We start from the raw sequence: 14,971 nt of genomic DNA, 5'->3' as shown, positions 1-14,971 counted from the left end.
CAATAGAGACATGCTGTGTGGGTGTGAGGGGAGGTTAAGAGGTGTCTCTGAATCTGGTAATTCCATGCTTTTAAGGGTCTAGCACAGGAGACTGACACACTTGAGCAGCGTCAACTTCCTGAAACATGTTTTCCATTAATAGAATAAGCCCAGTAATGTCTGTGGCCAAAGTGGGACAAATGCAGAGGAACTGGAGGTATTCCCTTTTGAAGAAAGTACAGAGTTTTCTTCTTAGATTTAGGAAAGGAGAAACAAATAAACTACTATCCTGTGTATACTCCATGCAAATTTCAGGGAAGGGAGTAGCTGTTGTCTTCATATGTGTTTAGAGTGTGTTCCTATGAAAAATTCTACGTCTGCCTTCCTTACCCATTCCCACTTACCTCCTTCCCTCTTTAGTTCAGATAAATAACTATTTTTAGTTATAAAACACCCATTTATCTGATATCAGAATGTCTTACAGAGCTGTTTCTTCTTCAGAAAGCATTTGATATTCTCTGAAGGAAGGGTTATCCATGGGAAAGCACAGGGAGGTTCAGTGTCATGTTCAAGTCTGAACTGTGTGTCCATGAAGAGGGGTCTTAATTCTGAACTCACAAGGCCTTAAACATCTCTGCTCTTGGAGCTGGATGCAGAAAACAAGATTATCCCAACAATGCCCATGTTGCAGTGAGGATTGCTGGCAAAGATGGCCAGCTCACTCAGCCTGGCCCAAGGAAGCTCTTCTCTACATTGTTCAAGACTTTTTTCCTACGTATTTGAACCAGATCAGAAACTTGCACTATACAGTTGAATAACACACACAAGCTAAAAATGCCTGTGCATTTAAACACATATGTAGCCCACTGGCTCCTCTTAAAACCCCTAAGGAACACATAAATTTATATAAATCAGCCTTTCTTCATTAATTAGAAGATTTGCCTTTTGTCCAGTACTTAGAAGAGAAAATAAAATGAATTTAACACACAGCAATATTACCCATTTTCCCCCTAATACTCATGTCTCCTTTGTGGAAGCTGAAAGAACCTGAGGAACTAATCTAGTATAATCATTAATTTCAAAAGGTAAAAAAAAAAAAAAGGTGAAACAAAATATTACATTAAGATTTTAAGACCCAGTTAAGTTTAGCAAAAGCAATCAACTAAAAAATAAAATTTAAAGTTGAAAAGGGAGAAATTGCAGGAAAAAAATGGGATCCTCTGCCAAATCACTGCCAGCTTTGCATGTTAAAAATTTATCTCATTTAAGCACCTGGATATGTAGCCCAAAGTCAATGGGAATTACAAAGGGCAGCACCTCTGAATAATAGATCAATTCTTTACCTCTATTCTCAGTTATAGGCAGAAGGCAAAAGCTATTTGCTCTTCCTTTATGTCACCAACTTTACTCAACACCTAATAGTTCATGCTTTTGTTTTGTATTTTTACTTAGAGAATAAACCTATTTATTATAAAATCTCACCATAAAATTACAATAAAATTAGAAAAGCTGCCTACAAATAGCATGTAAGGATTAAGTAGCCTTTGGACACTCCAGAATGTTATGCCATGCTGCTTGCAAGAGGAACATCAAAGGAAAAAAATGCCTCCTAATTTATCCAGAACACGTTAGTTTTGTGTGTAACATGGCAGTAAGGCACATGTGCTACTCTACACTGTGCAGTGCTGCTGTCCCAGTCTTGCTAACTTCCCTGGAATTGCTCAAAGAGCATCTGCCTCTGGCCACTTGCATGGCTGGGAGAATGTTGCTTTCCCTGGCACACAACTTCACTGCAGCCTGAGTGCACTGTGTGAGGAGCCAGGTAACCAAGAGCAAGAATCATGGGATTATTTCAGCTGGAAAAGACCACTTTTTATAAAATCAAGGTTTTTTTATGAGCTGCTTCACCCTAATATTGGGGTATTTCAGAATCTGGGTGTTGGAGAACGGCAGCCCCTTTGCCTTCAGCTTATAAGAGGTACAAAATGACCCTAAACAGGGGAAAGGTGACAGTGGCTGTGGATTTAAAAAAAAATCATTATTGAGCATATATTGTTTGAGTGGAAGGAAGAGCTACATAAAAGAAACAAACTGTAAATTAAATCTTGATGTTGAGTTAATTTAGAGATAGAAGTAATGCAGTCCAACGCAGCCCTTAAAAACTTGCAGTATGCTTAAGTGTCCCAGGGAAAAGTTGATATCTGGTTTCCAACAGCGTGAAAAAGCAAAAAATGGTTTTTGTTGACAAAACTGACCAAAAGAACTCCTCTTTACTTTTAGCTGCCTGGCTTTTGCCCCTCATGTATAGCCAAAGGAGTTTCAATAGTTGGTATTTGATCTTCTTCTAGAGATATGGTGTCCTAAATCTCAGGCTAACCCTACTTATTGATCTTAGTTTCAGTTAACAGCTCCAAATGGGGCAGTACTTGATGTGGAAGGAATACTACTTTACCTGAATCAAATGTAGGATTGTAGAAAAAAAATCAAAATAAACGACTAAAAAAAAAACCAAAAAACCTAATCAAATGATGCTTGGGGTAGGACTGAGTTCCTTTCTTTTTTTTTTTTTTTTGGCTACAAATAATTCTCTCTACAACTTATTTTTTTTAACAGTTCTTTATAAATTTACTGTGGCAGGTAACTAAAGCTGGATTTCACTAGGATGTAACTATGGAAAGAGGAGATGAGTCCCAGGCATTCCATCAAGGATGAGCCTGCTGTACAAGCAGCACAACACAAGGGGTCTGCTGGCTCGTGTCACTAGATTGAAAAACTGCTTCATAGCAGAATAAACCTTTTTGGGGAGAAGGGAGGTGGAGAGAGACAGAAATAAAACTCCTGTTCAAATCTCCAGACAGAAGATACCAGAACATACAGATATGCACCATGTCTTACAGAAGCAGATGTGATAGGTGAGATACACACAAATAATCTCTCTCGAGGAAGAAAAGGTATCTCTTTGATGATCTGATATGACTAAAAGACTCAATAACCTCAACACCTATTGACCCATGTGAAAAACAGGGGCAGATGGCATCAATTGTTATGGGTTTTTTGTAGAAAAAAAAAAAAAAAAAAAGAGATAAATTCTCCAAAATGGTCTTACATACAGTTTTTTGTTTTGGTTTTTTTATGAATAAAAGACAGCTACAATAATGTAACTAGATTTCCAAAACTGTGGGAAGGTGGCATTTTAAAAACTTGAAGAAAAATAAAGAGTTGAGAGAGGCTCTCACAGTTGCCAAGCACAAAAATCAGGGAAAAAATACTCCAAGTACATAAGGCTAAACTTAACATAATAACAGGTCAAAAACGTAGTTGAAAGTGTGAAATACAAAGATGAAAGTTTGTTGGAAGGAAATGAAACATTTTTATAGCTTTAAAACCATTTCTAAGCCCAAAGTCCATCGTCAGATTTCTTATAATAGCAACATGGTGACAGAACTCAAACTGAGTGACATGACCCATTCATTTGACTTGAAAATAAATGTTTATTTTTCACTTAAGGAAAGAACTGGAAGAAAAAGGACAATAAAAGAATTCTCTGAAATATTTTTATCTCAAAGTTACTATCATAAATTTTCCTTCTTAAAACAGGGTCTTTTGTCACATTTCTAGGTTCTGAGCATACTGAGGGAAAAAAAAATATAAATTTAAAAAAATTTTATTACCAACCTTTCAATTTTATGCAGTTCAGTCCTGAAGTCCCCATTTTATAAACTACTCAGGCCTTTCTGGCAGGAAAATGAAGCAGTAGTCAATTCCATAGATGGAGGGCTGACAATTGTCAAAGATTAATGGCATTTGTGGCTACTGATGTGGCCAACAGCCAGAGACCAATTTTTTTAACTATGCAGTGCATTAATTTCTATTTATCTTCTGAGACAATCCCTGGAAACTGAATACCTGGTGAGGGGGTCTCAGCCTCTTGGAAGAGCCTTTTTAACTCTCCTTTCCAGAACTGAATTATATAAAAGACTGTGAGAATGATGTGTGGATGTGTTAACACAGGTGGAAGCAGTCATTCACACAAGTGGAATTACACAATACTCCCTGGAGTGCTTCCAGAAGGTGATGCCAAATAACATGGAAAATATTTGCATCCCTAGAGACAAAACCTAAATAATAGCTGGAGTCAGGACACTGCAACCAAATACTGACACCCTTCCCTAGACAATGATGCCATTTTTTCAACTGGCATTTAGACTTGTCCCTAAGTGTACAACTCCTCTTTTCTACCACTAAGTAGAGTTGAAAACCAAAAGATACACTTTCACATTTCAGATGTTTTGAACCATTCTAGAGCCACTTCAGTTAGCCATCCTTGCCACTACACCTCCTGGAAAAAAAAATTACAAGATTGCATTTTGATGCATAGCTTCAAAATGACTCACCCAGCAAAGATCAGTCAGACCCTGCAGTCAATTTAAACTGAGAGTGACAGATCTACAGTAGCAGCATTCAGGTTTTAGAAAGTGGTTCAGATGATTAATTCCATACAAAAACACACTGGGGATTTCAATTACTCAAAACTGGGAAAATAACAGTTTGCAATGAATGACAGGAAAACACTGTGAGAACGCTGTGGGCATGACCAGATCCTTGCAAAGTCACTAGAAACACCCTTGCTCTTTGAAGGTAAACTTCTACAGTAAAGTATTTCCACCCAAACCCACATTTTTAAAGAATCTATATCAAGCCAGCTGTTCAGAGTGTTAATACAAGCATTGCCACAACAGAACAAGCCATTTCAACTGGTCTTTTCCAAATAGGTCCTTGGTGATCAGCTGTGAAAGTTTCCAAGGTTGGCAGAAGTCCTTTGCAGTCCAGAGCCCTGTCCTGTATCGATGAGGGAGCAAAGGGTTGTTATTCATGCCCACTAGTTATGAAAGAAAGTCTTCTGAAAAGCTGTGCTGGCCCTTAAAACACAAATAAATATTTATTGATGAGGGAAAGGAAGATGCATGAAGGATCTGCCACACAAGAGAAAGTTAAAAAAAACTCTCTACAGCCTCAGAATTTTTTTTCCCTCTAGCTTACCAATGCCATCAGGACAAGTAAACTAATAAGGCGTTCTGAACAAACTCAACATTTTTTTTTCTGCAACCTTAGCATTACCTACATGATTATCCTTCAGTACACACACATAGACACACACACACACACACACACACACACACACACACAGAGTGCAACAATTTATTTTAATGTAATGCTGCCCCCTTGTGCTTTTGTATACAAGGAAGTTTTTGTCAATAACTAAGGTTTGTAGCAACTAAAGAAAAGCAAGAAATCGGCCTTTTCCTCAGCTCTGAGCTTTCTCACCAATTTTTTTTATTTGAGCAGTAATATGAACTTATGCAACACTCAGCAGTCTCAGAGCCTAAGGAAATATGAAACGTGTATTGTCATAAAAATTAAAGATAGGGTAAAAAGAAAGCATGGCACGTGTAAGTCAAAGATAAGAAAGGAAGACAAAGTTACAGTAAGATACTGAAAATGAGTGCAAAACAAGTTATTTGATTTCATACATTGACTTGTAGTCTGTCAACAAAAAGAAACAGGTTTTACAGGGGATGGCAAAGAGAAAGTGATAGGGCAAAATGAGAAGGAGAAGTCCACAGCTCAGGAATCAGTCTCCTTCACACCAGGAATCTAGCACCAGTCAGCATTTGCTTACCGACTTTTGGAACTCCCTGATGTACAAACTTGTCAAGTGTCCCACGTTAGAGGCATTATAAACTTCTGAGAAGCTCATTAGATGAAAATATCTCTTTGGGAATGTTTGGATTACAATCAATTATCTGTCAACTGCTCTGGTAGATCCCCAAACCAGGAACTGTCTGGGAAATTTGTCTTCCTTGGAGAGGGTCAAGATGGCTTGAGCCCTGAGGATGTGGAACCATTCCATATGGTACAGTTTATGCCTGAAGACAAGAAAAATTGTTCTAGTGTTTTTCAAGAATATTAAAATCTCAAACATTTAGAAAAGAAATCAAAGCACATAGGCATGATACAAAGCTATGGATACACAACATCAGTACTTACAGCCATTCCTTTTGAACTTGCTACAAGTCCTACGTCCTGAAGAGACGATTTTGTTCGATGATTACTTCCTGAAATTCCATGTGGAGGATAATAAGCTTAGGTGTGTTCATTCAGGTTTTTGATTAGGCAGAGATTTCCTTTAAAAACATATCTTGTGTTCTCAAGCTTTGTGAAAGCTAAATGGTAATCAATAGGTCCTTGAAACCATGGCATAAATGCCTATGCATAAACATCTTTATTCTCTGTGTGTTTTGTATTCAGGCTACTGAATACATACATGACATTGAACTGGCTGTTTTCCTCCTAAGTCTCACAGCTGAAACATTTATTCCTAAAGAAAACAAATAAAAGGTTATTTGGGTCAAGAAGAGTGTGACACTTCCAGGTATCTTTTTGTAAGAAATTATGAAAAGAAAGTTGAAAATATTTTTTTTTTCAGTAGCTACAAAATGAAAGACATTCCCATTTTAATGTAGATTTAGTTTGACTTACAAATGTACAACCTTTGTATTTTAAATACTTCTATGTTTTAACAAAGTCAATGGAAGTCAAGAAGCTAAACAAAACCTTTTGTTTCAATAGGAATGACACATTTAATTTGAACTGAAATAATTTGGTTTAGCTTTTCAGAATGTTAAAGGAAAATTGATCATTTTTAATTCAAGTTGACCCAAGATAATTTTTTATTGTGTATTTGAGCTTGGTCATTGACCTGACTAAAACCTAACATAGTCATTCAAGGAGGTCTGCTATAAATAAGATTTATCTTTAGAATTTCTATTCTTTCACGTGTTTCATTACATCTTATCTTTCTTATTAATTTTTTTATACGGAAATCCAGCAGATGTTTTCAGCAAAACTAAGAGTCTATGGTGTATTATTAGAATGTGTGAAACTATGCAAAGTGCCATCCTCTGTTTTTCTCCTCTCTCTCATGAATGTAGATCTAAAAGGGAGGCAATTTAAAGATGTTGGCACTCTGTCTGAAGCAATGTTAGTCATTTTGAAACTCTGTGTTCTCACTTCTCAACATACACATCTTACATAAATTAAATTAACTTAGCCCATAGCACAAGCTGAGAGCCATCCTCTGACACAGAGGTGACAAAAAAAAAAAGAAAAGAGCCTGTAAAACCACTGTAAATCCTGTTAGGGAGTTGTGTTGTTCCAAAAAAAGAGATGCTGTGTTGTTAGAACCCTGATTACTGAAAATTTTAGACTTTCTGTACTAACACTAACCCCCAAGAGAACACTGCATTTGACCTAAAGCCATGGAGAAGATTTCCAAAATTAATTGATAGAACTAAGATTACTATTATATTAGTTTAAATAGAAGTGTATAATATCACACAATAGAAAACTTAGAATTTAAAGTTTTAAAATATAGTAATATATATAAAAAATCCAGAATTTTAAGATGAAAGCTAATCCTTCTTCTTCACCTTCTCCTTCACAAGTTTAGGCAATATTGTATAATTAGATTTAAAAAGTCCACATTGCAAGCCACAAGTAGTTAGTTATTAAGTTAAAAGTAAAAATGATTTAATTTAAATAATTCATTTCTTAATTAAACAGCTTATCCTTAAAATCCTGGGATCTGGGGAGATGTAGACAACAGCTCAGTCACACCTGAGCAACAACCTGACTTGGCTGCCTGTTATTTTGCCCAACAGCCATTGCAAAAGTGGTTCTAAAACTGTAATTTTTCCTTCAATGAATTCAGTTAAAAAAAAAAAAAAAAAAAAAAAAAAGTTCTGTTACTTTCAGTGACAATGTAGCTTCTGGCTAGTGACAGTCCTGCAGAAAATGTTCATGAATCAAGGAAAATGTGCTATGTGCTTTCTAAGCAATACATAACTAGTAATATTAATATACCTTCACTTCTGATGTTGTGGGCCCTGAAAAATTAACTTTAACATTAATATAATGTGAACTTTAATACTCCAGTGCTTCTAAGTTCTTTCAGTTACTCTAATTGATTTCACTTGGATCCTTTTCAGGTACTGTTCTTTTCTATTTTGTGGCCTATCTTCTATTTTCCTCACTTTTCTCCATTCTTTCTGTTTTTTAGTCATTTCAGATCTGTATTTTCAAATAGATATGCATTTAAAAAAGCTGTTCTATAGTTACTGCTATCATTGCCATTAAAGGACTTACTACACATATCTCAGCACCTTCTTCCACCATTTCAAAAAGACATGTAAGCAAGGAAATTAACCAAGGTATCTCTCTTATGGGCTTTCTGGTAAAGCAGAATCCTCTGGGGGCAAACCACAGCAAAAGAAAACTTAGATTAGCTTAAAATTGGTTTCTGAAGTTGTCTTTGACATTACAGTGCCTAGGATTTTTGTGTACTGTACTAGGATTTTTGTGAAATTAGGCTCCTCATCTAAACCAAATCATTTAATAATTAGGGATCAAAGTTGGGCTGTATGAGTGCCTCCCCTCTGGAAGTATTAATAATTCACATTAGCAGGCACTATGCTACCTGATCAAATACTTAACCTGATACAGTATAAACTCTGAAATAAAAGACCCCAAAGTTAATTATCTGTTGTGTGGGAAAAGCCAGGTAGTCCAAAGCAAATTTTTTTGAGGTCTGCCTTGGACAAGAAGTGCTGTGGCAGCACGAGACACAGTTGAGCCAATCAATTTCTGAACAACTCTTGAATCTTCTTGGCACTCTGGATAAAAACCTGCCTCTCCTACTAAAACCAAGGAGATTTGCTCCATTCAGAGAGTGGGAACCCTTTTTTTTTTTACTGAAAGGTCAAACTCAGGACAAAGGTATTTGTGTGATGAGCCAGTGGCACTGGAGGAAAGCCCTCCCTGCTGTCATGGCACTGCTCAGACACCAAGTTTTGCTGCCCAAGTCACTTCTGACACCACTCTGGTAGGTGACAGCTTGAATGTCTCTGTTAGCTCTGTAGCCAGGAGCGTACAACTGTGGAGATGCATCTGGAAATTGGGTTTTATCTCATCTGAGCCCGGAATCTGCAGTACTACTTCGAGTTATCTGGGATGAAAGTAAAACCTTTCCTAATTGCTTGTGCATTTCTGCTTCCAGTCTTGCTCTCAACCCGCAAACAAACAACGAAAAAACAACAGGTACAACAGAAATAATATCAGTTCTTTTCCGTGTCTTTTTCATCTGTGAGGACAAAAATCTGTTTTTGTAATTCTTATTTGACCTAGGCAATTTATAATTGTAATGATAAAAATGATAATAATTATGATAATAACAATAACAAATGATAATTCTCCTGTCTTCTATTTCTGAGTGAATCCGAGGAAAGTGATAATTGAAAACACGTGGGATCTACCTTGTGAAAAGCCAATAGAAAAAAAAGCCAGAATACTGTTCCTAACAATGAATCAGAAATTTGAGAATTAAAAAATTGAGATGAACATTGAAAAAACCCAGTTTTTAGTCGTGATATCTGATGGACTACCACGTAGTCTCCCAAGAGACGAGTCTTATTGCCTGAGTTTCTTAAAACAATGCAAAGCACTCCAGAGTAGAGTGTAGGGAACACTCTAAATTGATCCCCCGGGTAAGGACTAGCTGACCTAATTGGTATTTCCCATCTTTAATTTATGTGATCATACAGTGTGCTGTTATCTTTTCATTACATTAACCCATAGGGTCAAACATTCCTCTGGTGGAGTTCCATTGGAACAAGCAGATTTGCACCAGGGCTCGGTTTGGCCCACACCACTTAAATCTGAAATGAATTTCAAACAGAGCTGTAATCAGCCTTACAGAGTAATATTATTCCTCAAGCAAGGAGAACATGTGGCTCCCCTCTATGAAAGGCAGATACATTTATCAATGCAAACTTTATAAAACATAATACCCATCAAATATTACATGCCAGAACAGCACTAAACTACTTAGAGTGGTAAATAAAACATTAGGTTTGGAAAAGTATTTGGATTCTTCTCCACATTATTGCAATGTTTTATTCATGCCCCGCTTACATATCCCCTTCATTCTGATAATCTAAGTGACCAGCATGTGATGAAACTGCTCAGTTCTCCAGGGCTGTGCTTCCTTTGAGGTTGCACAGCTCCTCTGTCACCTTCAGGGCAAGAGGGATGCCACCGTGGCAATCTCAGTTTACAGAGGTGTGCCTTTTGATTCATCTATCACTGTCTGTGCGCCAGGCCACACCACTGATGTCCAGTCAAACACAGCTAAGTTCTGGAGCAACTTCAGAGGATAGTTTCTGCAAAATGGCAATTATCAGTTTTTGGAGAGTAAGCAGAAGTGGTAGTCCAAAATTGTTTTCTTAGGTGATTTGGCAATGAGGCAGAGATGTCTTTAATAAGCAGTAGCCTTGACAAAAAAATTCACTTGTTTTTTACTTTTTTTTGTTTATTCTTGTTCTATCAATTAAGGAATTCAAAGTGTCTTGACCCACCAATCTGATTCTGCCTCAAAAATGCCAAGTAGGTGTAAGTAAATGTTGACCCTTTGCTTGTTCATCTGTCAAATTGCTTAGGAATCTTCCTGGAATTATTGCAAGTCACCTCATGGTAGTTATGACACTAAGTTATATTTGCAGCATGAAAAACTAGGTATTGAATGAGTTGCTAAAAAATGTTCCATCTAAACCGGCGTGTGATGGATAGACAGACAAATGGTTTTGTATGCAATCAATCAAGCAACAATCCAATTCTTTCCAGGAAAGCCAAAGCCCTGCTGCACCAGAGCTCAGGTTCTGAACTGAAACTGCGCCTCTCAGAAGCTGCTGCTGCCTTTTCTGAGGAGCCTTTGGCACCACAGACATATGAAATCATCAGGAAGGATGGCAGAGGAATGTCACAGAAGATGGAGACTATGTCTACACTACAGGAAGATCAGGGGACCTCCAGGTTTCTCAGCCTGCCCCCATGGTCTGGCCACATCCAGTTCCACGCAGGATCTCACCTTGTGCCTAAGGACATGGAATTGGAGCAGGATTGGAGCTTTCCAGAGCCAGGTGCAGCAACTGTTCTCTTTCTTTGTTCATTTATGTCTTCTAAAGGAGGTGCTCAGGAACTGAAATTCTGCTCATGGTTAAGAAAAATTGCCTTTAACCCTACTCGTGTGCTTGAAATATGTTCATCTCCATGAGGACAGACACCAAGGACCCCTCAACAGAATCCATTGGAAACAACACAAGAGCTTTATACAAATGGGGCTGCAAAATGTGCCTATTATTCTTAGGCATAGGAAGTTACAACAGCTACTGCATTAATTTATCCTAAAAGTTGGTTCCTTTCTCTTTGTTTCAAATTTTGTTTTCTTTTTGTCAAGAGCAAATATTAATATTTTTCTTTGAAAATGGAAATAAATGTGTGAGTTTGTGTTCTTTTCTTGTCATTTTTTTTCCATAGCTTGAGAAATACGCTACTTTTAATCTTGTCTCGGGAAAAAGAAAAAAAATAAAAAGAGTGAAGATTCTGATACGAAGAATGAAATTTCACTGATAATTACTGCGCATCAAATAGTTGTATGAAGCCCAGTATGTAAAATTCTTTCATCATTTGTGGAAAAAAAAAAAATAAAGCCCCTGAAAAATCTATGAACTGTCAAGAAACAGGATAGCTTTGCAATTCCCACCCTCTCTGCCTTACCAAAGGGTTACTGCATCAAGTAACTTATAAGTTACAGGCGCACATCACTGCTGAGGGAAAAGTAATTTGTTGTAATCATTTTTAATTATAGTTATTCTTAATTATCTTTGCTGTATGTTTAAACATTAAAATACAAACAGTACTGCCATAGCACAGATGGCTGGTGCCTGCTATGCAGACTGTCAAGCTTCATTTAAGCACCACCGTCATTTTCCCCTACAATTGTAACTTACAGTAATAATGCACTTTCTATGACACATAATATTCATGCTTACCTACCACGAGGTACCTAAACATAGACATTCTGAAGATAAACCCCCATTCTGCAAGTTCCTTTAGAACAAAGACATCTGAAGCCTGAACCCAAAATCTTGTTCTGATGAAATCCTACTCAGAAGAGAAAGGCAATTGGATAATTCTGGTTGTAAGCAGCTAGGGTCAGAGTGGTACAGGAAGGGCAGCACCCTCTACAAAAGGAACAGAAGGAAATGCCTATATTTGATAATCATTCCTCCTCAACTGTATTTTCTTTTGTCTTTGAAGGAGTTTCACAAAAATACTAGGTGGGAGTTTTGTTCTCTCTGCGCTTCTGCATGTGTCAAATGCAAACATACTGCTCCTTGTTGGGTTTAGTTGGGATGTTAAAAAACCGCTTTCCACCAAGTAAATGTTTCTAAAATAAGATCACTTCAGTGCTAGAGCATCCTTTTTTCCCATGAAACCTCATAACCATTTCACAGGTTTCCTCAACCCAAGAATGCAAAAATAAGTTCAAAATCATGAGTGAGAAAAAAAAACTCAGTTCAGAGAGACAAATAGTGTTTCAAAATTGAACTCAGGAAGATACAGAATGAAGGAGAAAAATTAAAGAGTTGCAAATTTAAGTGCTCAAGAAGAGATTGTGCCTGATCAAGAAAGTTCTTCAAGGAAATTTGAAATGTGTAACGGACTAAAGATACTTTCTGGTCACTGGTTTGAAACACTCCCTGGAAGAAAATAAAGGATACACCATAAAAGATGGATCAGTGAGTGCAAGAGCAACAGCAGGAAAGCTGAAAACAGTTAATGGTATTATAATTGTTAAATGGTAGAGGAAACTGCAATAAAACAATGGAGTACATACAGGTTTGTAGTAGTCTGTTATTTACTTTGCTGCTGTTTCTACAACCTTGTCATCTTTCTCTCATGAAAGTGATACCTTGCTCTTCCTGGAAACCCCACTTAGCTTCATTCCAGCTATTCTGAAAACCACACATGTCATATATCTGAACAATTCCTTCACTTTTGTGGACAGGTATTTTTACTCTTTCATTCCCCGTTTCTGCAGGCTCCCAACAGCACAGGATTTCCGGGACAGAATCCTTTTTGGATGATCTAGACAGACACCACTCCCATCGGGAAAATAAAAATATTACATGAACGTTTTTCCATGGCAGCACTACTTCCATCAGAGGAGAAAAAATTAGCCAAAAGCACAATTAATTTAAGCAGAGTCCATTTGAAAGCCAGGTAGAAACAAGAATCGCTCTGAAGAGCTGGTACTTCCACTGGGGCCAGACTTCATTGTGGATAAAGCTTTATTCCCACTTTCAACAGAGAGCTGAAGAAGGGACATGGATTTTATGATGTTATGATTTAACAGCACATCCAGTGCAACGAGACAGGCTTGCTGATTGCACTCAGGCCCCACTTCCACGCGGACACGAGCAGCCGAAGCAGCGCTTAAATGAGCGGTTAGTAACAGTGAAACGTTTCCTGTTTGGGATTTGTACGTTTCCATCCACATCACCTTGACTGGAGCCCTGGATGCTCATTATGCTCCTCTGTCAGCATGCTTTAGTCCATGCTTGCTCCAGGAGAAAGCCAAGCTCGCTCTGTGCAAAGTCCCTTACTCCACGCCTGGCCTCAGTACTGCAGGAATCCTTCAGCATTTTATGCTTTTATTTGATAGTGAAGTTCTACAAATGGGCTCTTTTTTTTTCCCCAGGAAATGGGCATGTTTTATGTCTCGTCTCTCATATGTCATCAAAAAGACATCAAGTAGTAGTTTCTGACCTGGTTTGAAAGTCTCCCTATTCCATTATCAATTTGCTGAGCTTCCTACTGCCACATTGTATAGTTTTAGTGTTAATTTTTAATATTATTTTCATGCATTTTTAAGGTAAGAGTGTTTTTTCTTAACTAGAGTGCAATAATAGCTTCTCAATATTAAATAAATAATGTTACAGTGCTGAGACAATTATGACTTTTTGACAGTGTTGATATATTAATGTTGCAGCTACAGAAATTCATCTGTTTCATGTATTTTATGGGCACTTTTTTGTTCTTTATCCTTATTTTCTGATTTTTTTAAGAAATTAAAGTTGCCCAATTGCCAAGACCAAGTTTCTCTCAGGCCAATAGTTACTTACACTTCCAGGGCTGGATTTCTTTTTTTTTTTTTTTTTTTTTTCCCCTTTTTAACTACAAATCAATTCAACACACAATATCTACTTCCATTTCCAAAAGATCTATAGCAAGATTCTGAGGGAAAAAAAAAAAAAAAAAAAAAAAGATAGAAGTAATGTTTTATGAATCAGTCTCCTTTTGATGTTAGGGAGTGGGATTAAAACCTTTGTGGAAATTCAACATGGTGTTGTCATAAAATCCAAGTCGGTATGAGACCCCAGGAGGCTTTACAGGCCTTGTGTCCTTCAGAAGACTTTTATCTGAATGAAAATAGTTTGTATGAGTGAAACCACCAGATGCACATCCACTTCCTAATAAAGCTCAGCACAAACACACATGCAGGGAATGGGACACATGGGTTTTTCCCAAGCCTAAACCTTCAGAATAAAACTTAAGAAACTTGCTCTGGAGAAATATATAAAATGCTACTTGACATTAAAATTGAATTTTTAGTTCAGTAGAAAATCCTAACCTCCTGTCCTCCTCCCTCCCACCACTGCTTCCATGTCCCTCCTCCAATTTTTTCAAGTGAATTTATACTTTTCTTTTAAAAAAAAAATCGACAAATTAATTTGAACTTGATTGGTAAAGATGAGAGCATAGCAGATATTATCAGAGACATGAGAGCTCCATAGATTTTTTTTTTTTTTTTAAATCATTACAGTAATTTCAATATATTATCTGAGGATGAAAATTCCAGACAACAGTGGGGTTTCTAAGTTTAATACAGGTCATGGGGATTCAGTGCTCTCTTAAAACACCTTCAAGAGATTTTTGGATATGACTGAGCAATAAATATATTCAATCCTTGCCTAGAGGACTCTACTCAGGAACAATGAGACCACCTCAGTGAAAAGTTCCTGTGCATTACTGC

This window comes from Vidua macroura, chromosome 5 (genome assembly GCF_024509145.1).
Source record: "Vidua macroura isolate BioBank_ID:100142 chromosome 5, ASM2450914v1, whole genome shotgun sequence".
In the NCBI taxonomy this organism is placed as follows: Eukaryota; Metazoa; Chordata; class Aves; order Passeriformes; family Viduidae; genus Vidua; species Vidua macroura.
This window is presented reverse-complemented; position numbering follows the sequence as displayed.